Source organism: Odocoileus virginianus, unplaced genomic scaffold, assembly GCF_023699985.2.
Source record: "Odocoileus virginianus isolate 20LAN1187 ecotype Illinois unplaced genomic scaffold, Ovbor_1.2 Unplaced_Scaffold_23, whole genome shotgun sequence".
Lineage (NCBI taxonomy): Eukaryota > Metazoa > Chordata > Mammalia > Artiodactyla > Cervidae > Odocoileus > Odocoileus virginianus.
In genome coordinates this window covers 282,614-310,370 of record NW_027224285.1, presented here as the reverse complement: position 1 = coordinate 310,370, position 27,757 = coordinate 282,614, and the positions used below count along the sequence as shown (strand labels likewise).

Here is a 27,757-nt window from a genome sequence, read left to right as displayed (position 1 = left end):
ATTCTCAGCAAGGTTTTTTTTTTGGCATAAGCAAGCTTATTCTAAAATTTACACTTGATCTTAGCCAAAAGGCCAAGAAGTGATTATTATTCTAAAACTTAAATGGAAAAACACATGCCCTAGAATAACTAAAATAATCTTGACAAATAAAAATAAAGCAGGAAGAACCACTCTACCTGATATTAAGTCTTACTGTAAGCACAGTAATCAAAGTATTGGTGGATGGACAGACACACAATCAGCAGAACAGACTCAAGAGCCCAGAAAAAGACAGACATAAATATGTTCAACTTATTCTTGACAAAGGTGCAAGAGTACTTCAAGAAGAAAAGGTAAAAAATTTTAAAAAGAAAAGGAAGGATAACTTTTCCTACAAATTGGGCTTTAGCAATTGAATATTCATAGCAAAAAAAAAAAAATCTCTACTCACACCTCATGCCTTATACAAAAATTGACTCAAAATGGATCACAGACTCAAATATAAAATATAGACCTATAAACAATTTTAGAAAAAAATACAAGAGAAAATCTCTGGAGTTGAGGCCAGGCAAAGAGATCTTAGACTTGACACAAAAGCACAATTAATAAGTTGGGTCTTATCAAAATTTAAAAATGCTTGCTCTACAAAACAAGCTGGAACTGAAATAGTACAGAAGAATAATAGTAAAATGGGATGCCAGACAGGATCTGAGGTATTTCTTGAAAGGTGGTTATTGATATTTATCAACTTTGGCCTTAGTCAAGCAAGCAAGTTAAAATACAAAGACAAATAAAACTGCTTTCATTTGAAGATGATCTAATGGTATACACAGAAAATCCAAAGGATCAACAGATAAAATTTTAGATGAATAAATTATTTTAGCAATCTTGATAAATAGATCAATATATTTATTTTTTCTTTTTTTAGATCAATATATTTAGAAATAACAGTTGCATTGTTGGAATATTACACAGCTACAAAAAGTATGAAATTTGCAGCAACATGGATGGACTTTTATCATATTAAAGTGAAGTCAGTCAAAAATTGAAAAGCAAATACCACATGATATAAATCATCTGTAGAATCTAAAATATGACACAAATGAACCTTTCTGTGAAACAGAAACAGACACACAGACATAGAGAACAGACATGGGTGCCAAGGAGGAGGGGGGCAGGTGGGGATGGATTGGGAGTTTGGGATTAGCAGATGCAAACTATTACATTTAGAATGGATAAACAACAAGGTCCTACTGTATAGCACAGGGAACTATATTCAATATCCTGTGATAAACCATGTGGAAAATAATATTAAAAATATATGTATATGTATAGCTGAATCAATTTGGTGTACAGTAGCAACTAACACAGCATTATAAATCAGCTCTATTTCAATAAACAAATAAATAACTGCATTGTTACACATCTGCAGCAACAATGAAATTTTAAATTAATTCTGACTTTTGGCTGAGCTGGGTCTTTGTTGCTTTCGCATGGGCTTTCTCAGCTTGCGGCTAGAGGGGACTGTTCTTCACTGTGGCAGGTGTGTGGGCTTCTCACTGTGGTGGCGTCTCTTCTTGCAGAGCATAGACTCCAGGTGCACGGGCTTCAGTAGTTGTGGTCAGACTTAGTGAATCCGTGGCATGTGAAATCTTCCCAGGCCAGGGATTGAACACATGTCCCCTGCATTGGCAGGCAGATTCCTATCTACTGTGCTATAAAGGAAGTCCCAACAATGAATTTTACATTTTTAAGTGATATCATAAAGAAAGTGAAAGTGAAAGAAAGTGAAAGTCACTCAGTTGTGTCTGACTCTTTGTGACCCCATGGACTACATAGTCCATGGAATTCTCCAGGCCAGAATACTGGAGTGGGTAGCCTTTCCCTTCTCCAGGGGATCTTCCCAACACAGGGATCAAACCCAGGTCTCCCACATTGTGGGCAAATTCTTAACCAGCCAAGCCACAAGGGAAGCCCAAGAATCATGGAGTGGGTAGCCTATCCCTTCTCCAGCAAATCTTCCCAACCCAGGAATTAAACCAGCAAGGTCTCCTGCATTGCAGGTGGATTCTTTACCAACTGAGCTATAAGGGAAGCCTGATATCATATATACAATAAATTTAACAAACTGTGTGCTGGAGCTCTACACAGAAACACAACAACTAAATAACTGCAGGGATGTATCATGTTCTTAGATTGGAGGATTTAATACAATAAAGATTTAATCAGCCCCACATAGATAGATTCAATGCAATCAATCAGTCACAGCCAAAATCCCACCAGGGTTTTTAGAGAGATTTGACAAGCTAATTCCTAAAATGTTTAGAATAGAGATGAAATGGACCGTAAATAGCAAAAGCATGCTTTAAGAAGACAAACAAAGTGATGGAACTTGCTCTATCAGATATCAATAACAATTATTTTAAGCTTCCTGACAGTTTCTTGGTGCAAGAATAGACAGGTTAGTGGAACAGAATACAGAAGCAAGAAACAGACTCAGGCACTCATGGGCACTTGATTTTAGTTGTCATTGCAGGTCAAAGAACAAAGGATGGAGTTTTCAATAAATGGTGCTGGGACAACCAGATATCCTTATGGGAAAAAAATAAGGATTGACTCCTACTTCATATCATACATAAAGATCCACTTTAGGTGAATTGAAGATAATACAGGAGAATGATTTGGGAGGTAGGGAAAGACCTCTTAAACAGGATACAAAAAGCACTAACCATAAAGAAAGATTGCTAAATTGAACTACATAAAAGTTAAGAATATCTATTCATCAAAAGATACCACAAACAGTGAAAAAGCAGTCCACATACTAAGAGAATATATTTACAATACATATAAAAAACCAAATTACTGTGCTTGCTTCGGCAGCACATATACTAAAATTGGAACGATACAGAGAAGATTAGCATGGCCCCTGCGCAAGGATGACACGCAAAAAACCAAATTACTTTACTTCTCTCTCTATAGCCTACTGAATAAGGAAAAGACAGGCAAATCAAAAGAAAAACAGTGTAGAAAACTGAAAATGGAATTGAAACAAAAGACACACCAGGGGGTAACATACATATGCAGACTTGCTCAATCTCAATATCCATCAAGGAAATGCAAATTCACACATCTTTGAGGAACCATTACACACTCACCAGAATGGTGACTGACAATATCAAGTGCTGACAAGACTGTGGAGAATGAGGTGGGTAGTCACACTCCGCTGGCAAGAGTACTGTAGCAACATTTTGGAAGACAGATGGCACTATTAACTGGAGTTTAATGCAAGCATCTCCTATGACCCAGAGACTTCACTCTTAGATATATACCCAACCTAAACGTGTGAACATGTATCTCAAGAGTCATGCTCAGGGACTTCCCTGGTGGGCCAGTGGCTAACACTCCATGCTCCCAAAGCAGGGGGCCAGATTTGATCCCTGGTCAGGGAACTGGATCCCACATGCCACAGCTGAAAGAAAAACAACCCACACGCCAAAACTAAGACCTGGCACAGGCAAATAAACAGTCATGTGCAAGAATGGTCACAGCCGCATCATTCATAAAACCAAGGGTCAGAAACAAGCCAAATATCCACCAACATTAGGATGGACAGATTATGACATAATCACTCAATGAAACATTGTATAATAGAGAAAATGAATACTTTATAGCCACAGGCAACAACGTGGATAAAACTCACAAACAAAACACTGAGTGCAAAAGTTGAGGCATAAAATAATTCATACTGTACGATTGATTATAACACATCATTGATGAAAATAATACATATCAAAACCTGAGGGATGCCATTGAAATGCACTAGAGGAATTTATGATCTTTAATGTTATCTGTTAGAAAAGAATATTTAAAGAGTCCAAATGAAGAAGAAGTTAATAAAAACAAAATATCCTCTAGAAAAGAAGAAGGAAATAATCACGATCAGAGCAATGAAGGAGAAAAGAAAGATAAAACATAAAGGATCAGCCAAATCAAAAAGGGAGTTCTGGGACTTTCCTGGTGGGCCAGTGTTGACAGTCCGCCTGCTAATACAGGGACACAGCTTCGATCCCTGATCCAGGAAGACTCTACATGCCGTGGGGCAACCAAGCCCGTGTGCCTAGAGCCCGTGCTCTGCAACAAGAGAAGCCGCTGCAATGAGACCCTTGCACCGCAAGGGAGAGTAGCGCTGCTCATCACAACCAGAGAAAGCCCCTGCGTAGCGACGAGAGAAGACCCAGTGCGGCCAAAAGTAAAATCAACGAAAAGGTAGTTCTTTGAAAATACTAATAAAAATAAACTTCTAGAGCAAATGATGAAAAGAATGGAAAGAGAAAGTTATTAGCACATAGGACAGAAGAGGATATAATTTTAAATATAACATAAAATTTAAGATAAATACAGATTATTATGCCAATGCATTTGAAATATTGGCAAAATGGACAATAACTTGAAGAAACAAAATCTCGCGCAGAATCTCACAGAGAAAGAGAAAACCTGAATATGTTTTGAACATTAAGAATTTAAAATCTACCCACAGAAAAAACTACAACAAAGTCAGGTACAGAGATCCAGGTGCTGAGTTTGTCAGATGCTTTCTGGCTCTGCCAGTTTGTGGACAGGGGGACCTACTGCTCCACTCAAACTAGGAGACTGAGGCAATGATGGTGCCCAGGCCTCCCCTGGCTGGGGGCCGCCTGGCTGGCTCTCCTCCTCCAGTATCTTTTCCTGTCATTCTCGCACACTCACACTCCACCACCAAGGGAGATCAAGAGGCAGCTGATCACCCTTTCGGGGAACCAACGGCCACACCTCTGTGCCCACTGGTTCACACTGGCCTCCCTGTGAAGCATGGACCCGGCAGACCAGAAGGACCCCCTTCTGCCCGCTGTCCCTTCCCCGGCCCCGACGGCCACCTCACTTGGCGCCCTCTCCCTCCTGCTGTCCCTGCCCCCGACCTTCCCCACGGGCCCCCTGGCTCTTCCCCACTCTCATCTGCCCGCCAGCTGCCCTCAGCCTGCACACTCCTGGGGCCGCTGGCTCTTCAGTGACCAACTCCCTGGGAACCCTGCAGTTAGGGTGACTCCAGTCTGGGTCTGCTGCACATCTATCTCGACCAGTGCAGGATGCCTGCTGTTCCATGGGTTCAACACAGAGCCGGTCAGTTCCTTGGAACACTCACTGGGTCCCCTGGTCCTTGACCTCCTTGACTTGAGGGACCCTGATGCCCGGCCTTCATTCCCAGACGTCTCCTGGCTGACCTCTGTCTTCCCACCCATCACCCTTGAGTGCAGCTTCAGAACCTTTCAGAAGCACAGTCTGACCCAGTGGGCCCCCAGGATCCACTATACCACACAGGGCCCAGTTAAAGCTCCTGGGCGTGTTTGTTACCCTCCGAGCCTGGCCTGCTTTCTTGATCTCCTCTTACACCCAAACCCTGCCTCCCAGCAGGAGGACCAACCATTCAAGCTGGACCTGGATGCAGTGCTTTGGCCCTTAGGACCTTTGTTGCTAAAACCAGGGAAGTCCTGGTCAGACAGATGAGCCATGTCCCTCCACCTCTCGGTCTGGTGCTGCTGTGTCCTCGGCCTGAATCACCCTCTCCCCCTCAAGGTCAGCTCTTCGCACTCCAGAACTCACTTGGGGAGACTCTCGCCCCCACCCCTCTACTTCCAACCCCCTGAGGCAGGGCTCCTGTGTGCTCCCGCAGGCCCCGAGAACCTAATGCCCTATTCCCATAGGCGCTGGCTCCTGGGGAGAAGAGACTGTAGTTTTTAACTCTGTATCCCCCATCCAGTTAATGCCCGAAGGCACAGGGTATATTCACTTAGAGCTTGCTTAATAAGCATGAAAGATGGATTTGGTGTGTCTCCGACTTCAGCCCTTGGTCTCTCTTGGGGGAAGCAGAACCATGGAGAACACGGTAAAGCTCAGTGCCTGACCCCCCGGAGATAGCTCTTAGGCCAGGCTGTGAGGCCCCAGGGAGGGACCCCAGTGACTTAAGGGTCAGCCCTGAGTACCCAGGTGTGGGGCAGACACACAGAGAGCCTGGGTGACTCCAGGAGGGAGGTGGAGGCAGCACAGGAGGACCAGACCAACTACAGACCCCACTGTCTTCTGACAGAAGGATGCCTCCGGCCATCACACTAGTCTTCCATCCCTGGCATAGCTCCACCCACCACTGTTTCCAGCTGCCCAAGGGGCACTTCCAGCTGTCACCACCTAAACAGGCACAGGGAAAGGGGTGGTGAGTGAGAACTGCCCCATGAACCTTCCAGGAGTGATCGTGGGTGAGGCTGGGCCAGTTTCCAGGTGATGCCCACCAAGGTGGCTGAATGGGCTCATCTCCAGGCACCATGCCACCACCAGGGACTCTTAGAACCCATTGGCTGAGGGCACTGACCACTTAGCAGGCTCCCAGTCACACTCCTGACTCCTGTGAGGGGCCAGGGGCGACTGCAGGTAACACTGTAGGAGAACCAGACAAAGGAGTGCGGCTGGCCCCTCTGAGCCTGGGCAGGAAGTGTGACACCATCGAGCAGAGCTGAAAATAGAAGGTGCTCCAGGGAGGGAGGCCAGAGGGGGATGCTCCAGGCCCTCAGAGCCCTGCAAGGGCCACAAGCCTGCCCTGCCTCGGGCGGTCTCTGCCTGAATGCCTCCTGTAGGATGAAATGAAGACTGAAGATGTAGCCTGTCAGCCTGGCTGAGTGCCAGCTGCCTCACCTGGAGTGACTCCTGGGGGTCTGGCAGCTCTCCAACCCCGTGCTGCTCCACAGACCTGCAGAGCTTCTCCCATCTGCCCACCCAACGCCCAGACCCCGTGAGGTGGCCGGTGCCCACGGCGCTGCCCTCCGCAGGTGTGTGGCCGTCCTCACCCTCACTGCCATGACCCTGCTGCTGCCTGCACAGTGCCCACCCTCTGCACCTCTCTACTCACTCACCAGTTCACAGCCCATCTCCCCCAGAAACCTGAGCCCCACGGGGACAGACAGGATCCAGATCCACCCTGGATCCCTAGACCGGGGCCCAGCACAAGGAGATACTCAGCAAGTGTTTTTTTGGATGAACAAAGGAAGCAATCAGTGCTTAGAAAGTTTTCCTATTTAATTGCAACAGGGATATTTTGTCTGTTTTATGTTGTTTTTCATGACCAGCTTGGTTGTTTTGATGATCTTCATGTCTGTATTAGTCAGGGGTCTCGAGAGAAAAACAGAACTAATAGGTGATAGGTACATACATAGATTGATGATGAGATACATACATACATAGACTGACTGATTATGAGGAACTGGCTCTTGTGACTATGGAAGCTGAGAAGCCCCACAATCTGCAAGTTGGAGACTCAGGCGAGTCAGTGCTGTAATTCCAGCCCCAGGGCAAAGACCTGAGTACTAGGGGGCTGATGGTGTTAGCCGAGTCCAGGGACAGGAGAACACTGGCATTCCAGCTCAATCTGACAGGCAGGAAGGCAACATATCCTCCCTCCAATTTTTGCTCTGTTCAGGCCTTCAACTGATTATGAGGACCACTCCTCTGGGGAGGGCAATCTGCTTTACTCAGTCTACCAGTTTAAGTCCTAATCTTGTCCATGCACGCCCTCACAGACACACCCAGGAATAATGCTTAAACTGTTTGCCCCATGGCCCAGTCAAGTTTGACACATAAAATTAGCCACCACAATATCTTAGTTATCCATGCCTCATGCCTAGTCAAATACCCTAGTGTCCTGTTTATCCTTCTGAGAGAGCCTGCTAAAATTTCAGGGACATTGTCAACCATCAACCTGCATCCATCAACCTGAATACCAGCCACAGCATCATGTGTTCCAGGCTCATGTGGCCCCAGGAAGACAGTTGAGAGGGTAGGCCACACGACTCACTAGCTCAGAGCTGGAATTTGAACCTGTTCCAGCCGACTTCAAAGCCAAAGCTCCCAACTACTGGGCTACTGACTCTCAAGGGGTCTCCTGGCCTGGGGCAGTTTAAAGCCCCCCGGTCACCTGATGACACCATGCCACGTGCTGCGGAGCCCTGCACATGACGGAAGTGACACACACCCAGGGGACCCGGACCCAGCCTCTGAGATCCTATAGTGGGGCGTACACATACATACATGTGTGTATACATATACACACACATATATGCATTATCAGAATAAATTTGTGGCAACTTACAAATAATACAAACATAAGAAAACGGAACATCAGGGAATTCCCTGGAGGCCCAGGACTTAAGACTCTGCACTTCTAGCTGCAGGGAGTATAGGTTCAATCCCCAGTTGGGGAACTAAGATTCCACGTGCCATGATGCATCCAAAACAACAACAACAACAAACTGAACATTACAGCTAGACAATGGTTGTGTGTATGTTTATGCAAACGTATCACACAAATACAGATCTGTTGGCACACACAGGCACATGTGTGTGTATCATCCACACACCCACACACACACAGGTCTGCATCATCTTCTAGAAATGGAGCAGGCTCAGCCTTCTGACCATCAGTAGCTGACTCACCTTGCATTTGGAAAATGTATTTGATGGGAAGGTCCAAGAAAGAAAATGGCAGTGTGAGGCTGCAATGATTTCTTAAGAACATGTTGCTAAATGATTTAATCCCTTCCTGAGACACTGCCCATGAATTGATGACCTCTGCTTTTTCTTTCTCCAGTCTGATGAGCAATGGCTTTTCTGACAGGCCAGTAAATTTCTCCCATTGCTTCTGTTAAGAAATTTTTTTTAAAAAGATGATGAGGGGGAAGTGCTTTATGGCAAAGCACTCTGCACCCTGCCCCCTTTCTCCACAGAAGCGTAAAGCTACAGTAGAAGGAAGGACAAGCTGGTGGCCGTGCTCCCAGGATGAGCCGAGTCCCATTAAATTAAAATAAATGAAGGCGACTTCCAGATGGTGACTCACACATGAAAGAGGCCGGAGACAAGGAGATGGCTGGCTGCCTTCCGGAACTATGCCCAGGCTCTGTGATGAGGCAAGAAAGGAGCACCTCCCAACCTCCCACTCCACTCAGAGAACCCCAAAAGTCCACACTCACATCGGGGGAGCTGAGGGGATCCCAGAGGGACCAGAAAGGAACCTTACTCACCCTTCAGACCACACCATCCAACAAACACATTAGTCTGACAGCCATCTTTCACACCTAGCTGTGGGCCAGGTACATAGCCAGCAGGAATATCTCTACCAGGAAGTCCTCTGGGATGAGGCACCAAGGAAGTGCTATGCAGAGGCCTCGGGATCAACTGCAGCAGAAGCAAGGGAAGGTTCGTGAGAAGAGTATGGTGCACGATCAGCAGGACTGACCGCTGCCAAGGCACCCCAAGGGGAGGGCACAGTGGGCAGGAGGCTGAGGAGACGCTGGGTCTGCAGAATGGAAAGCACTGGGGGGTTGAACAGGGGGCGGGGTTCTTGCTCGGCACATGTGGCTCAGACCCTCCCTGACTCTGACTCTGTAGCACAAAACCCTCCCCTGTGGGTGCTCCTGCCCCGTCCCCAGAGCAACTTCCAGGGCCCACTCAGCGCAGGGCCAACGTGGACGACTGTGTGGCCCCGTGTCCTTGGGACTCTCCTTCTCATGTGTGGGCGAGCCTTGTAAGAACTCCTTTGTGCTGCCCTCCCAGGGCCAAGTGGGGAGCTCACCTACCTGGTCCTTCCAATCCCAGGAGGCACTGTGTGCCCCCAGCCCTTGTCCAGGTGTATGCCCTTCCCCAGCTCCTGGGCCTTTACTCCTGAATAGCACAGCATGATGTGGTGTGCAGGACCCCAAGACCACTCCCAGCCAGGCTCCGTTAATCCCCAGATCGGGGTGGGGTGGTTCCCAGAAAAATCAAGGCTATGACAAGGGTTCAGTCAGTTCAGTCACTCACTTGTGTCCAACTCTTTGCAACCCCATGGACAGCAGCATGCCAGGCTTCCCTGTCCATCACCAACTCCCGGAGCCTACTCAAACTCATGTCCATTGAGTTGATGGTGCCATCCAACCATCTCCTCTGTTGTCCCCTTCTCCTCCTACCTTCAATCTTTCCCAACATCAGGGTCTTTTCCAATGAGTCAGTTCTTCGCATCAGGTGGCCAAGTACTGGAGTTTTAGCTTCAGCATCAGTCTTTCCAATGAATATTCTAGCATGACATGAACATTCTTCCATGACATGGGTAGAAAACAATCTGAATTTCTAAGGTAAAAACTAAAATTAGAAGGAAATCTGTTGTTGTTGTTATTTAGTTCCTAAGTCATGTCTGGCTCATTTGCAACCCCATGGACTATAGCCTGCCAGGCTTCTCTGTCCATGGGATTTCCCAAGCAAGAATACTAGAGTGGTTGCATGCTTAGTCACTTCAGTCATGTCCGACTCTCTGCGACCCTATGGACCATGGCCTGCCAGGCTCCTCTGTCCACGGGATTCTCCAGGCAAGAATACTGGAGTGGGTTGCCATTTCCTTCTCCAACTGGAGTGGTTAGCCACTTCCTTCTTCAACTGGAGTGGTTAGCCACTTCCTTCTCCAGAAGGAACTACAAACTAGAAAATACTTCTATCAAATAAAACTGGCCAGGGACTTGCCTGGTGTTCCACTGGTTAAGACTTCAGCCTTCCACTATAAGGAGCGTGGTTCAATCCCTGGTTGGGGAACTAATATCCCACAAGCCTTGAAGTGCAGCCAATAAATGAAACACATTTCAAAAAAACAAATATGACTGACCTGTGACTAGTTTTATGATACATAAAAAATTCACTCAATTTTTCATGAACTCAGCAAGTCCTTGATAAAGTTGCAATGAGTCTGAACAAATAGTTTAAGAGAATTAAATACAAATAGCAAAACAATACAAAACACAAGAACAAAAAGAAGAGCAATCTGTCAAACTACATAGCAGTCAAAGAAATTCAGATTGAGTGCTACAGCAAATTAATGTCTTAATGCCAAACCCAGCAGTGACAAGTCTGAGTGCAGGAGCAAGAGTCTGGGACAGTGGCCTGGGAACTGGCTCCCTGCTTTGGGCTGGCCCCACACAGAGCCTGCATGCAAATGCTCCTCCTCAGGTGCACTAATTCCACATTTATTACCCTCAGAAATGACTGAAGAGAAGAGAAACAGTCTATGCACTAACAGGCTCACTGTACACTATCTTCATCAGGGGGCAGAAAAATAGGAACAACCTGGATCTCAGCAAGACGCAGGCAGGACACTGTCAGACACAAGCTCACGTAAAGCCTGAGGCTTCTGTCTCTGGCATGAGGTCAGTGAGCAAAGCACAACACAAACACATACAGTGCTGCCACAGGGACAAGTCAAGACAGCCAAGAAACATGACAGTGGCGACAACTGAATAAGGGGCACGGACTGCGATCCGGCTCTCACTCCGGTGCACACGGAGGTTCAGCCATGCTCACCTGCGGCACTTCCGTGTATTTCTAGAGTCTATGTTACACGACATGCCATGAAGCCCCTGTAGGCGTGTGTTCCCTGACACCTGCTCCTGAGGCCATCAGTCCCACTCCTTTCCAGCCCACAGCCATAACCCATCCTGGGCAGAGAGTCCTTCACAGACAGTCAGCTCCTATTATTTCTTATTCAATCTTTATGCCTGACCTCCTTCCAGAAAAGATGTCCCACAATCAGTAATAATGGGAGGAAAATCTACAAAAATTGAGGAACAGTATTATTCAATAAAGAGAGAGGGACTTCCCTGGTGGTCCAGTGCCTAAGACTCTGAGCTCCCAATGCAGGGGGCCCGGGTTCAATCCCTGGTCAGGGAACTAGATCCCACATGCCGCAACTAAGAGTTCATATGCCATAACTAAAGATCCTACATGTTACAACAAAGATCAATGATACTGCACACACTGCTAAGACCTGGCGAAACCAAATAAATAAATATTTCAAAAAATAAAATAAAGAGACTGGGGCTGTGCCAGTGAGCCAGGCCAGATGCACCTGGAGAAGCGGTTCTTTTGGCTGCGTCCTGGGAAACCTTTGCTCTCCACAGGGACCCCACCCCCACATCAACCTCACTTTCCATCTCTAGTCCCTGCGTGGCTGGGAAAACTCAGACCTTCAATTCAGCCCCAGACCCTGACCAGCACACACCCTGCACAGCCCCCAATGCCCCCTGCTCATCCAGCTACAACACAAACTCATCCCTTGGAAGGCCAGTCCCCACATTTTCAGACTGCACGACATCAAGTTGCCTCTGAGGTCAGTGCTGGGTGCAGGCTGGAGTGAGGAGGTGGGGGTGCAGGAAAAGCAAGGAGCAAGGTGCACCCCAGCCCTGCCTGTATCTGCTTCCTAGAATGTCTGACTCCTTCACTTCCGTCTCACCCTGACTCCCAGTGTCTATTGAAGCTGCACTCTGGACAATTCCCAGGAGAGAACCCTCAGGCATTAACACAACTCTTTCGTTCTGATTACAGCTTATAATGCAGAGAATTTCTGGAGTCTCCCCAATTTTCCTCTCTTTCTAAAATTTTCAGTTAAGCGCCTAACCTTGATGGAAAATGGCCATTGTCTGGAATGCCCGAAGTACTGATTCTTCAATGCTGAGTGCTTTTTCTAAGCAGATAAAACAAACTCTCAATGATTCCGAGTAACACCAGAGCCAAGGACCTCAAAGGGAGAGAGGAGAGAAGAAGGCAACATGAAGACTCTCTGGCGAGGCTGTGCCCCAGAGCCAGCCCCTCCCTTGGGCACAGGAGGGTCCCTGAAGCCCGTTCATTCTGGAGAGAAGCCGTGAGCCAAGAAGCAGCGCAGTCGTCCAGGGAGCCAGGCCTGGCTGCCAGCAAAGCAGCTGAAGTCTTGAGGAAACTTCCTGATTGCATTAACGAGGTGGCACCACCAGGACATAATCAAATCTCTCTGGAGGACGTGGCTTCCAGAAGGGCTACTGCTCACACATGGCCAATTTAGGGTAACCAGGACCAGACAGAGCAGGACAGAGGAAGGCCAGTGCTTGGGACCCAGGGTGGGGGATCGGGGGCCACCCCACTGGGGATCAGGGATATCACAGGGCCAGCCAGCAGCACTGGGTGCCAAGCCCCAGGAGGCAGCCTTTCCTGTGGTCACATGTGCAGACACCTGGCATTGGAAGGCCCAGTTATCTGCCCAGCGGCCCCACATCACAGGTCCCCCTAGTTTTACAGGTAAGGAGTGCTGCCTAAGAAAACTGCGTGCAGCAGGTGAGCGCGGATCTGAGTTCACTGGTTCACACCAGGGTGCCCTGCTCAAAGGCGTGAGCTCTGGACTCTCTTTCCAGGTCTTTCAGCTCGATGGTCCCGGCTCCAGCCTGTCTGCACCTCAGTGGGGCAGGACCAATCACAGCTGCTTGTCAAGACTGCTGAAAAGAGATTGTACCATTCAAGGCTCTGGATGTAAGCCTAAGAGCTCCAGGGGTGAGGCCAACCGCAGTGCTGCCACCTACTGGCTAAGGGACTTAGAACTCTTAACCTCACTAGGGCTCATTATCCTTATCCGAAATGGGGTAAGTATAGGGTTTCTTTGAGGTTCCAAATAACAGAATGTATGTAAAGCACTAAACACAGAGCCTGGCCCAGAGAAAACACCCAGTAGATGATAGTGGATGTTAGGTGTTCGTCGCTCAGTCATGTCCAACTTTTTGTGACCTCATGGACTACAGCCCACCAGGCTCCTCTGTCCATGGAAATCTCCAGTTACGAATACTGGAGTGGATTGCCATTCCCGTCTTACTGAGCCAGGAATTGAACTGAGGTCTCCTACATTGCAGGTGGATTCCCTACCTTGAGAGCCACCAGGGAAGCTCTGTTAGGCGAAGCCAGGCAGGCGGTTACACTGGGCATTGACACCGGGCGTTTGGTGCCCAGGAGAGATGCCGTGGTCCAGATGCATCCCCGGTGTCCTGTTTTGGGGAGAGGCTCAGGGAAGTGGCTGTTAAGTTGACTGTTATTAGAAAGAAAAGACAGGACCATTCCCACTGGAGTTAATGTCTGGGGTGGGGATAGGGAGATGATCTCAAAGTCTGCTTCTTCATTTTGCAGGTCCAGTACCCTGGAGACACAACTCCTACTAACCCAACCACACCCAAGGGATACACCCAAGGCCAATGTCTTTTAACGATGCCTCCTGGTTTCTTCTCTAAGAATACTTTTTATAATAGTTCTCAGGTCAGCTATAGTCCGATACCCTGATCACAATGAGAAAGTACACATGAGAGTTTCTCCACACTGATTTGCTGGACAAACAGACAAATACAGGGATGAAAGAACAACACCTAGAAACCAGGACACAGGCCTGCTGACGAGCACAGGGGTGGCCATCACAGCCCTCTCAGAGGAGCTCAGGCTTGGCACACAGATTGCACTTGGTAGCTGCACCTAACAGGGGAGGCTGTGACATTCACTAAGCACCAAACGAATGTTCAGTGGCGGAGGAGAGGATCATTTCTAAGAGGAAGGGAAGAAAAGAGGGCCAGATATGGCTGAGATGAGTTTGGAGTATGGCCTTAAAGGACAGACAGGGATGGGCAAGGGAGGGTATAATTCAAGGTTCTGAAACAAGGGGGCATAGGGTGTGTGTGTGTGCATACAGGTGTACATGTGTGTGCACACATGCAGGCACTTGGAGTTCTGTGAGGCTCATAGAATAAGATCTCTCTCCAGGACCCTGTGCCAGGCCCTGTGGAGGCTCTGACAGTAACATATACGCTACAGTCCACCTTCCCAGAGTTAGGATTCTGGTTAGCTCCATATCTCAGGGAAGCCCAGGGGCTGAGGGGTTGATGAAACCCCTTGAGCCAGCTGGATGGACCCAGTGAGACTCTTGGTGGTGTCTCTGTTACTGTGAGAAGGGGAGTAGGCAGAGGGAGAAGGGCTGGTCTGGGGAGAAAGCAGATGAAAGTGGTGGTGCCTTTGGTCTTGTTACTTAACCTCTGAAAGTTCCAGCACCTCATCAGTAAATTGGGTGACAACTGTGCCTCTGCTTTTCATATGAGGGCTGAGACTAAAGTCCTATAAAGCACCTGAAATTGGGCTTTGTGCATAGAAAGTTCTCCATCAATGCTGACAATGATGGTGAGGATGGAAATAACAATGCAGTTCACAGTGTGGTCCACCTTGGAAAGTCCATGCCAGCCAGTCGCACAGAGGCCCCAGGGCAGAACCTTTACAATGGGAAGAGCAGAATGATGGCAGCAATCTGAGTGTCTAGCCACGGGGGAGGTCTCAGCAATGGCAATATCAGGACAGAGATCCAAGTACTCATATTAAGTAGATTGGGAATTCCCTGGCGGTCCAGTAGTTAAGACTCCGAGCTCTCACTGCCAAGAGCCCAGGTTCAATCCCTGATCGAGGAACTAGAACCCCAAAGTTGCATGATCAAATAAGTAAGTGATAAAAATAAATAAAGCTAAGTGTGCAAGTCCAGACTGCTTAGTAGTGCACCATTCCACAACTACAACCATGGAAATACATGCAGACCTGAAAAGAAGCGTGGAAGGGTCTAAGCAAGCATAAGCAGGTCCTTAGGCCATGGCCTTGGCGGTCAGAACTTCTCTCTTTCCCAAACCTGTGGAGGCAGGTGCTGCTGTGCTCTAGGAGGTCTCAGTGGACCCTGTGATGTCAAACACTGTGTCTTCTCTAGCACTGTCCTCCCTGACTCAGGGAGCCTGTATGTGAGAGGCATCCAGACCTTGGAGAAACTCCCGAGGGAGCAGTGGCAGGACGAGTCCCATCCCCCACACCCCCCACACCCCTCACCGCACCCACACCCGGCCACCAAGCTGTCAACCTCTGAGGCCCAAGGTCAGCCTCTCCTCTATCCCTTCTCCTCTCCACTCCCTCACTCCTGCTTCCTGGAATCATCTTCTAATTAACCACCCACTCACAAGTCTTCTGTTTAAATTTTCCTCTCTTTCTTACATTTAAAGGTTTAATCCATCTGGAATCTTTATTAAACCATAGTGTAAGGAGTGAGTTTATGAGTTTTTTTAAAAATGGATTAACTACCTGTCTCAACTATGCTTGTAGATGGACCCATCTCTCTCCTGCTTCAGTGGTGCCTTGGAGTGGCACCATCGTCTTACGCCCACTTGTTCACGCTCTGTGGGCCTCCTTCGAGGCCCCAAGCTGTGAGCACAGTCCCTACTGCAGCCTCCTTCCCAAGGGCCAGCCTCAGCCCCGGGGCCAGGATGCCCTCCTGGCAGCACATGCATTTCTCAGCGCCCCCTTTCCACTGCCTTCTCCAGCCACTCTCTCCCGTCTTCTCAGTCACTCTCTCTTCACCTGCCCTGAAGTACGGGGCTGTCCTGACCCAGCCCCCAGTGTTCCTCTTTTCTTCTGTAAGCAGGTTCTGAGCCTCTCCCCAAAACAGGACACCGGGGATGCCTCTGGACCACGGCATCTCTCCTGGGCACCAAACGCCCGGTGTAACTGCCTTCCTGGCTTCGCCTCTTGACTTCTCCAAGTCCAGCTCTGACAGCCTTAATTTACACGTGCAAGCACACGCTCACAGAGACACATCCATGAAAACACACGTGTGTGCGTGCACACTCATATACACACTTGCACACACCTGTGAATGTACACACACAGGCTAAAAAAAAAAATCTATTTGTTGTAGATTTATGTAGAAGAACCTCAGGCTCAAAAACGTGTCCAAAGTCACACAACCACTGACTGAGGGGCAGAACCCGGGTCTCTACACTTTTAGCTCAACCCTGAGCGGGGATGTATAACGTCAGATTTACAAAAATACAGAGTTCCAAGTTTTGGAGAAATAAAATGAGACAATGCACATTATGTGGTCAGCCCAGTGCCTGGGACCATAAGCGCTAAATTAGCACCAACTGTCCTGAACAGTCATAATTATTACTCTCACCATCAGCGGTAGGCCAGTATCAGAGTCACGCGCTGCCCGCCCCCTCGCCATCCGCCGGAGGCCCACCGGCAGTCGCTCTTCATTTGCTTGTCTGCGGCGCCCCCTCCTGGCCTCTGCGTGTAGTTCCCTGGACGAGCGCGGGGAAGCCGAGTCCAAGCCCAGTGAGCGGCGAATTTACTCACCCCAAGACGTCGGAAACAGTCCTTTTCCTCTTCTTATCCTCCAGGGTCTGAAGAGAAAGAAAGTCTTCCGCTCTGCTGGGAACTCGGGCCGTCCTCTGTCTGAACACACACCTGTGCACGCTTACCCGCACGTACACGTGATGCACACACACGCACACGTGTGCACAATCTTTCGCACCTGGATGGCTCTGCTCAGCTTACACTGGTTAGACACCGCTCACCATCAGGAAGGCACACAGTATCTGAGCTACGATAGCCTTGCTGGTTCATATCATAGATGGGGAAAGTGAGGCCTGAGAAGAGGACACACTGTGTCCAGTCCAGCCCCACAGCATTTGCTGACGGGCGGCAGGGCGGGACGTTAGGGCAGCCAAGAACGTGACATCATGGTCAGTTCCCAGGTGGGGCTCCCAACGCCAAGCCCGGCAAGCTGACTGTGGCAGCGGAGGATCCAAGGAGGGCCCCATGGCCTCGGTCAGTCACAGCTGAGGACCTTGTCCAGGATCTGTTACCATTTAGTGGCGGAAGCAGGTGTCTCAACAAACATGCAATGAAGTGTTAGGAGACATCACATGGACGCCTGCGCTGAGCTCACCGAGAACCCAGACGTCAGTGGGCAGGGGCTGGTGGCGGCCACTCTAGAGCTGAGCATGAGTGGATGTTATTAGAGGTCAAGGAACAAGTAGGGCAGGATGAGGAGGGGTGCTGAGGACTGGGTGGGAGGGGAAACCTGGCTAAGCTCTCCTGGAAGAAGACTGGGAATAAACGAGATGATAAAATGAGTTTCTTCTTGCAATCCCCACCCCCAAGGTGGCACCCAGGGAAGGTGGCCATGGCCGTTGCTAACACTGGGCGGACCGATCGAACAACTCTGCCAGTGTTATCCCCCAGAATCATGCTTAAAATACTAGGATTTCCATTTTATAGATGAGGACTGAGGAACAAAGAGGTATGTAACCTGCCTAAGAGCCAGCGACTTAATAGCCAAGGCAGGCGGACAGGTTCCAAAATTCAGGCCTTAAAAAAAAGAACTGTGATAAAATCTGCATAACGTAAAACTTATATTTTAACCATTTTTAAGTGTTAACCACCAGTTCAGTGGTATTAAGTACATTCACAATGTTGTGCAAACGTCACCACCATCTCCAGAACTTTTTCATCTTCCCAAACTGAAACTCCCAAACCATGAAACAACTCTCGGTCCTCCCTTCCCCCAGCCCCTGGCAACCACTGTCCTACTTTTTATCTCTTCAGTTTTGTCTTTTCTGGATATCTCATATAAGTGGAATCACATAATATTTGTCCTTTTGTGTCTGGCTTGTTTTACTAAGCACAATACCTTCAAGGTTCATCCATCTTGTAGCGTATGTTAGAATTTTCTTCCTTTTTTAAGGCTGAATAATATTACATTGCATGGACGCACCACATTTTGTTCATCCATTCGTACTCTGATGGACAATTAGGTTTCTTCTAAGTTCTGGCTATTGAGAACATGGATGTGCAAATACCTGTCTGAGCCCCTGCTTTAAGGAGCTACGCACTCTGAGCACCACGTGAGAGCTGGTTTTCATAAACCCCACGGAAGATGCGAGTCAGTTCGGGAGAGCAGAGGGTGAGCAGTCAAAGAACAGCTGAGACAGTACAAGAGACAGGCCGCGAGACGAACACCCTGAAAGCCACCCCAGGAAGAGGACCCCACTGGGGAGGAGGTGTGGGGCTCCCCAGACATCCTGGTCAGAGCAGCAGCAACCGGGGGAGACCCTGGTTCTCTCCGAGGAACCTAAGTTCTTCTCCATCCCTGCTGGGACCATGTCCACACTGTGGGCGTGCCAGGACCCCAGGCCAGGTGGCAGCCAGCTGACCAACAAGATCTAGCATGAGGCGGAGGAGTGGGCAGTGTCTCAGCTGCAACAGCACAGGTGGAACTGCCCCCAGCCCAAGGGAAATGCACCCCCCCTTGCCACCGTGCTCAGTACGCTCTGAGACAGGGGAGTGCTTACCTGGCAAGATGCAACGAGAGCAAATGAAAAGGTGCCAAACCTGGACGACAGGCATCTGGCCCCTCTATACTCTACCCCTTCAGCCTAAGCAGAGAAACATCCTGGATACATTAAAAGTCTCACTAGCTTGAGAGATTTCAGGAAACAAAACAAATGAGGCTATTACAAAACAAGAGAACAGATTGGAATATCTCTAATGTGCTTTTACAGAAAGATTTGAACCCAACAGAGAACATATGTTCTTGTCAAGCTCCTGTAGAGCATTTGGAAACATTGATGCTGTGCTCGATGAGCGAGGAGCCCTCAGCATCTCTCACAGACCACATTCTGTCACCAGGGTGCAGTACAATAAGGGACAATAAGAGCATTAGAAATGCATTTTGGACCAAATCAATTTCCACAACGGGAATTATAAAATGTCGGATCTCAATAGCCATAAGGTATTTATATAAAATATGAAGTTCAAAAAAATTGTGAAGTAGAGAGAAATCCATATCCCCAAATTAATTTGTAGTAAACAGAATAAAAGGGGGGAAAGAGAAAGGCAGCTTATGTTGAAGAGCAAATAAGAGCTAAAATGAAAAACTCTTTACAGATGGTCCCTGACTAAAAATGTTTTAAGAATTTTTCAACTTCATAATATGGTGAAAGTGATATGCATTCAGTAGACCATACTTCAGTTTTTGAGTTTTGATCTTTTCATGGGCTAGGGAAATGTGGTACAGTACTGTCTCATGATGTGGAACTGTGGTTCCCAGTCAGGCACACGATCACAAGGATAAACAATTGATAACTTAGAACCATTCTGTACCCAGACAACTGTTCTGTTTTTCGTTTTCAGTAAATTACATATCAACAACTTTCTTATAAAATATGCTTTGTGTTAGATGGTTTTGCCCAACTATAGCTAATCTGAGTATCCTGAGCATATTTAAGTTATGCCAGGCTAAGCTACGATGTTTGGTAGATTATGTGTATTAAATGCATTTTCAACTTAAGATATTTTCTACTTACAATGGGTTTATCAGGATGTAACCCCATTGTAAATGGAGAAAGATCAGTACAATAAGAGCATGATCTATCAAAACCTATAGTATATGTACAAATAAGAGGACATTTCTTAGCTTTGAGTATACATGCTTGCCTGCTAAGTCACTTCAGTTGTGTCCGACTCTTTGTGACCCTATGGACTGTAGCCTGCCAGACTCCTCTGTCCATGGGATTCTCCAGACAAGAATACTGGAGTGGGCTGCCATGCCCTCCTCCAGGGGATCTTCCCTATCCAGGGATCAAACCCGCATCTCCTGCAACTTCTGCATTGCAGGCAGATTCTTTACTGCTGAGCCACTGGGGAAGCCCTGAGTATCAATATGTATTCTTAAATATAGGAAAGATATAGCCAAGCTTAAAAAAAAAAAAGGATGAAATAAGAAATAAACTAATTAAATTTTAAAACAACAATAGAAGTAGATTTGATAAGTAAAACCAAAAGCCAGTTCTTTGTAAAGACCATTAAAATAGGCAGACATCTGGAAAATCAAAAGAAAAGGGGAAAAAATATGAAGCTGAAAACATGAGGTTAAAAAAAGGGACACAACTGCAGATATGAAGGAGATGTTTTAAACCACAAGAAGATTGTAGGCAAAGCTTCACTCTGTTTTCAAAAGGAAGATTTTCCTGAAATATATAAATCACCAAAATAAGCCTAACAAGAGGCAGAAACTAGCGTGCATGCTAGTTGCTTCAATCATGTTCGATTCTATGAGACCCTATGAACTATAGCCCACCAGGCTCCTCTGTCCATGGGATTCTCCAGGGAAGAACACTGGAGTGGGTTGCCATTTCCTTCTCCGAGTGGGATCTTCCAGACCCAGGGATCAAACTGGTGTCTCTTATATCTCCTGCATTGGCAGGTGGGTTCATTACCACTAGTGCCACCTGGGAAGCCCGAAAAGAATAATAAACATAAATGAAAAGGTAATGAAGGAGGGCTCCCTCAACCTCCAGAGACAAGGGGTTGCTGTTATGGATGTTACCAGAACACAGGAGAGAATGGGAAGCTCCCAGTTCTCTCTACAGGATTAACAGACTGAACAAGGATCTCTCTCTCTCTCTCACACACACACACACACACACAGGCTGCAATGATATAGAAAGATCCTCCAGACGCATACAGTAGTGATAAGAGAGAGCTTCAGTGGAAGAAAATAAATATACATGAATGTAAGTGTCTAAAATTAGAGATCAGGAAGATACACATCAGACAGAGTACATGGTTAACTGTGAGGCAGAATTTGGAAGGAAGTTAAAGAGAAAACCATTCTTTTTATGCTATTCCTATATTGTTGGAATGTTTACAATCTATGTTCATATATTATTTCAAAATAATTAAATTAAATGTAAATAAATTAGTTAAAATAAATAAAACCAATAATCACTTGATAAATATGAAATTGAAAAGAAAAATAATAATTAATATTTTAAGCTAAAGAATAAAAATTTAGAAAACATACAGAAAGTTTTTTTTTTTTAATAAGAGGATATTTAAAATAGAGGGTCATTTTTGTAATTAAAGAGGTAAGAATGACTCACCCAGACAGGGCACAAAACCTCAAAGCCAAAAAGTGAAACACCAGATTTGATCACATGAACATTTAAAACCTCTATACAAGGAAAGGCATCATGGACTTATCAAAAGACATGTGTTACACTGGAAAAAAATACTTATAAGATTTATAAACAGCCACCTGGTTTATATCCAGAATACCTAAGGAGCTTTTACAAAGTCAATACAGACCAACGGAAAAACAAGCAAAGAATATGCACTAATTACAGAAGATATAAGAATGGCTGATAAACACTTGAAGAGATGTTAAAGCCCTCTAGAAATCTAATAAAAATGCAAATTTAAATGACAATGAAATATTTCTTGTACCCACCAGACTGGCAAAAATTAAAAGCATTGAGCACATGTGTCACTGGCAGGAATCGGAAATGGGAAAATTCAGTTGCTTTTCAAATATTTCCTCTTATCTGTTGATCTTTTCCTCTCCCTCTGGCACTCATATTATTAATAGATAAATAGGAACACTTTGCTTCTCACCTCCATCCTCCCTTAACTCTCCATCTCATTGGCTCCTCCCCATTCATTCATTTGTTCTTCTGCCCTTTAACCTTCCCACTGAGTTCATCATTTCTTCATTGTTTACACCCTTTATCCCCAGCTGGTTCTTCTTCATAACTGCCTCATCTAGCCTCGTAATTCCAGTACCCTACTGAGGGTATTTGTTATTCATGTGTAAATGCTTTTCCTGTCTTGTCTATCTGCTCTCTCTGGTGGTGTTTGTGATCTTTTCCTCTAGGTGTTTACTCTTCTCACATGTCTCATTTTCCCCTACAGCCATTTTTTTTCTCTTTTATTTCTGTTTGTTTTATCTCACTTGTTTCGTTGGGTTTTTTGTTTGTTTCTGGCCACACCACAAGACAAGTAGGATCTTAGTTTCCTCACAGGGACTGAGCCCATGCTCCCTTAACCACTGCTCTTTTCTTGCAGTGACACCTTAACCACTGGGCCACCATGGGAGGCCAAGCCACTCACTTTTCCTGATGAAGGTCAGCAACTTAGCCGGTTGAGTACACTTGGGAGGAGGAGCCGGCAGCCTTAGCCAGGCAGCACCTTCCAGGTCGGTTAGGGAAGGTGGGCAGGATGCTCTTCAGGGCAGAGCACAGGCTGAGATGGGCTGGCTTAGCATCCTCTTTTTTGTTCATCCCTGCAAGGCCACTCTGGTTTCAGGGAACCTCCCTGTCTTCTAGCCTGGTTGTTGTCTTTGTCCTGGGGCTGTCAACCTGCGTTGTAATTGACTGGCCCCTGGGATGGGGAGGTGCCATGGGGCAGCCAGCTGATCTGCCCGGGTGGTGTGGCACTCACTCCAGGTAGGCTCCGGGCTGCTCTGGTCTCGCCTGTGTCTGGCACAGAATCTGCAATGCTGGGCAGGCAGGGAGCCCCCAGGGTGGTACGAGTGGGAGAGATGCTGCTCTGGCCTGGCCCGAGGTAGCTGAGCAGCAGCTTCCAAACTGGAGCATCTCCCATCCCCTCCCTTACCCCACTTGGCTCTGCCTCCCCTGGATTTCTCTTGCATTTTCACCTTTGTTCTGGGCTCTATCAGTTATTCCATTTGTGACTTCTTCAAGGTTTGAGTTCATAGAGTTAGCAGCCCATATTAGTTAATCACCTTATTAGGAACAAGAAGCAAAATTTAAAAACAAGATCTCAACATCAGATGTTTTTGTATGGATGAAGAAAATGGATGCATGCAAACATTGCTGGTGGGGTTATGAACTGTTACAGCCATCCCAAGGGACAGACATTGAGTGGGACACATTCCAAACACTTGAAAGATTGGGCATTCCATGACAAGGTGGTATAGATTCACCTGTTCCTGCCCCTTCCCTCTAAATATGACTAAATGCATTGGAAATCCCTTCAATCATAAAAGGATTTGTAAGGTGGAAAGAGGAAGGCAGACTGATAGGAAGAAGGAGACTTGAGAGGTGGCACTGCACTGAGCTCCTGGGTTTTCTCCCATTGTCTTAGTCCATTTGGGCTAAATAAGTGTCATTAAACTGGATGGCTTAAACAACAGAAGCTTCTTTCTTACAGTTCTGGAGGCTGAGAAGTCTGAGATCAAGGCACAGGCAGAAGTGGGGGGGGGGGGGGTGGAGGGAGGAGAGACTAGACCAAGAGTTCTGAAACCTTGACACCAAAAGTACAATCCATGAAAGGAAAAATTGATAAATTGGACCACACTTCATCAGAATTAAAAATTCTCTTTGCTCTGCAAAATATCCTGTTCAGATGATGAAAAGACAAATTACAGATGGGATAAAATACTTGCAAACTGGATACCTAACAAAGAACTTAAGATGTCTACAAATTTATTTTAAAAAAATTTCTCAGAAGTCAACATTAAACAAACAAAATTGAAAATGTACTAAAGATTTGAACAGATATTTGACCAAAGAGGCTATATAGATGGCAAATAAACACATGAAAGGATGGGCAACATCATTAGTCATTAGGGAAGTGCAAATTAGGACCACAATGACTTATGACTACACACCCATTAGAATGGCTTTAAACAAGCACTAACACTAAATGCTTGCAAGAATGCAGAGAGCCAGAGTGTTCATACATTGCTGGTGAGACTATAAAATGGTACTGCCACTCTGGAAAATAGTTTGGAAGTTCCTCTGAAGACTAAAAATGGACTTATCATTTGGCCCAGAAAATGCCATGTTGGGCATTTTACTGGAGAAATGAAAACTTACTTTTACACAGAATCTTATACATGCATGTTCATAGCAGTTATATTTGTAATAATAAAAAACTAGGGATTCCCTAATAGCTCAGTTGGTAAAGAATCTGCCTGCAATGCAGGAAACCCGGGTTTGATTCCTGGTCAGGAAGATCCCCTGGAGAAGGGATAGGCTACTCACTCCAGTATTCTGGCCTGGAGAATTTCATGGCCTGTAAAGTCCATGGGGTCACAAAGAGTTGGACACAACTGACTGACTTGAACTTTCACTTTTCAGAAACTATGCGTATGTCCTTCAATGTGGAATGCTGAACAAACTGTAGAACATTATAAATATTATGAAATACCATGCAGCATTAAGAAGGAAGAGACTGAGCTTCCCTGGGGCTCAGTGGTAAAGAATCTGCCTGCTAATGCAGGAGACGTGGGTTTGATCCCTGGTCTGGGAAGATTCCACATGCTGTGGAGCAACTAAGCCCACGCACTGCAACTACTGAGCCCACATGCCTAGAACCCATGCTCTGCAACGAGAAGCGACGGCAATGAGAAACCCGCACATTGCAACAAGAGAGTAGCCCCCACTTGCTGCAGCTAGAGAAAGTCCTGGCAGCAGCAAAGACCCAGCACAGCCAAAAGTAATTTTTTTTTTTAAGGAAGAGACTTGACACTTACAACAACTTGCACGAACTCAAGGAAATTATGCTGAGTGAAATAAGCTGATTTTAAAAGGACACATACTATATGGTTCCATAAAGTTGTGAAGTAACGTAACTATAGAGATAGAAAACAGACTAATAGTTGTTCGAGGTTAGGGATGGGTGAGGGGCATGTGACTTTAAAGTGGTAGCACGAGGAAGCCTTCCAGTGATGTTAGTTATGTATGATTGTCATCATTAAAGCTACACACATATCACACAGAATAACACACATAAATTAGCACATAAATGACTCATGAGATCTGAATAAGCTTTGTGGATTTGTACCAAGGTAAATTTTCCTGATTTTGATATTGTACTACAGTTCTGCCAGATGTTAGCACTGGAGGAAGCTGGGTAAACAGCCCAAGGAAAACTCCTTGTAAATTTTTGTGCAAATTCCTGTGAATCTATAATTATTTCAAAATAAAAAGCAATTTTTAAAAAGTAGCCTCAGAATCTTATTTATAGGAATTCGTTTTAAAGGGAAAAACAAAGGGGACTTCAGATCATGAAAAAACATTCAGTAAGTACATTTCACTTTCTGTGTCTTCCACTGAAATGCAAGTGTAAAAACTTGAATAGAATGCACAGAGGAGCTATTTGAGGACTTTTAGAGTCAAATAAAATAACAGCAGGAGAACTGGGACAGAAGACCATAATTCAAAGTAACACTGAGCTGGTGGGGAGTTTTACCATTTTTCCTTTGCTGGTACCTCACAGCTATCCTCACCCGAGCGAGGCAGCCTGAACCTCGAGGTGGATGTAGGTGCAAACAGAGACCACTCAAGAAAGCCTTAAGGCTGAGGAGCAGGAAAGAGTCTCCTAAAACCCAGAGAGCGTGCAAGAAATCTCCCCTCTTCTCTACTCCATGTTCTCCTGCCCAGCCCTCTGTAGCCCATAAGCATGCCCTTTTTTGATCCAGGCTGGAAGGAGGTTTGTTGTTGCTGTTGTTTTAACCATTGTTTTCTTACTCTCTTGGTCCTTTGCTTGACTCTGGATGTGGGCACAGACGTATTATGGAAGCTGCAGTGTTTAGATTGAGGGCTAAAAAGGAAACAGGGAAAGTACCAGGAAATCAAGGAGTGGGAAGAGTTCAGGAGAGTGACCCCCAAAAGTTGTTAATGAGCTCCTGGCTCCCTCCCGAGCTGTGCACGCATAGATATGACTCTAAGCAGCATATCATTGACTCTGAGAAGAGGCCAAAGAAATAGATCAATGTCCCAGGCCCACATAGGCTATGGGTAATGCACATATGAGACTGACCCAAATAATACTGCAAGGGCTTTGTATGTAAACGGAACTGATACTGTGACCACAACCCATAGAAGGCTGCTTGGGACCTGCAGCTACAGAGTGCTTACAAGGACATGTATGACATGAAATGCTTGTTTTAGGGAAAAAGAAAGGTCTCACATCATTAATCTAAGCTTCAATCTTAAGACATTAGGAAAAAAGAACATAATAAAATCAAAGCAAACATAAGAAAAGAAAATAATAAAGAGGAGAAACCAATGAAATTGAAAACAGCAAAAGAACAGAGAAAAATCAATGAAACCAGAAGCTCATTCTTTGAAATAAAAACAAACAAACTTCTAGGAATACTGACAAAGAACAAAAGTAGAAAAGACACAAATTACCAGTATTAGGAATGAAAGAGGTGATGTCACTACAGACCCAAAAGATAGTAAAAGGATAGTAAGGGATTCATACAGGGGGCTTCCCAGGTGGTGCTGTGGTAAAGAATCCACCTGCCAATGCAGGAGATGCGGATTTGATTCCCTGGATAGGGAAGATCCCCTGGAGAAGGAAATGGCAACCCACTCCAGGGTATTCTTGCCTGGAGAAATTCCATGGACAGAGGAGTCTGGTGGGCTACAGTCCTTTGGGTCACAGAGTCAAGACACAACTGAATGAGCATACACACACACAAGGGACACACAAATAACTCTATACCCATAAATTTGACAATCTAGGTGAAATAAATCAATTCCATTTCATAACCTATGAAAATTCACTAAGGATGAAATAATCTGAGTAGTCCTATAAGTATTAAATATACTAAATTCATTGTTAAATAAACATTAAAAAAAAAATCTTTCTGGTCACAGTTCATGGCTTGCAGGATCTTAGTTCCTCCACCAGGTATCGAACCCATTTCCCCTGCCTTGGTAGCATGGAGTTTAAGGAATTCCCTCACTGACAAATTCTACCAAACATTTAAAGAAGAAATAACAACAATCCTACCCTCAATTCAAGAATATAAAAGGAGAAGGAACATTTTCCAAATCATCTTATAAGGCCAGCATTACCCTGATACCATAATCAAATAGACATTAAGAACTCTACAGAACCATATCCCTTATAACATTTATTCATGATAAAGATTCCCAGCTAACCAGGCATAGAAAGGGATTTCCTCAAACTGAGAAACAGCATCTACAAGGAGCCAAAGCAAGGATGTCCACATTCAATACTTCAATTTCACATTATCCTGAAAGTGCTAGCCACTGCAACACACCAGTTTTGCCGTTACAAAGGAAGGAGTAAAAGCCCTGTCTACTTGCAGACATGACAGTCTAAGTATAAAATCCCAAGAAATCTGCCCCTTCCCACAAAAAGATCTAGACTAAATGGCATATTACAGTCACAGAATGTAAGTTCAACACACAAAAACCAAGCATTTTTCTAAAACCTAGCAGTGAACAATTTTAAGCCAAAAAAAGTCCTA

At 45.9% G+C, this 27,757-nt stretch overlaps 1 long non-coding RNA gene and 1 other non-coding gene across 2 annotated transcripts in view; one reads left to right on the top strand and one right to left on the bottom strand.

The window, feature by feature from the left end:
• LOC139033625 (uncharacterized) overlaps positions 1-26,847 on the bottom strand; it is a 329,098-nt gene extending 302,251 nt beyond the window's left edge. Inside the window, exon 1 of the long non-coding RNA XR_011486155.1 lies at positions 21,810-26,847. This is a non-coding gene — a long non-coding RNA (uncharacterized lncRNA). The remainder of the gene's footprint in view (positions 1-21,809) is intronic.
• Positions 2,844-2,950, top strand: LOC139033629 (U6 spliceosomal RNA). The gene has a single exon (XR_011486159.1). It is a non-coding gene; the product is annotated as a U6 spliceosomal RNA (small nuclear RNA).
• Positions 26,848-27,757: the final 910 nt, after the last annotated feature.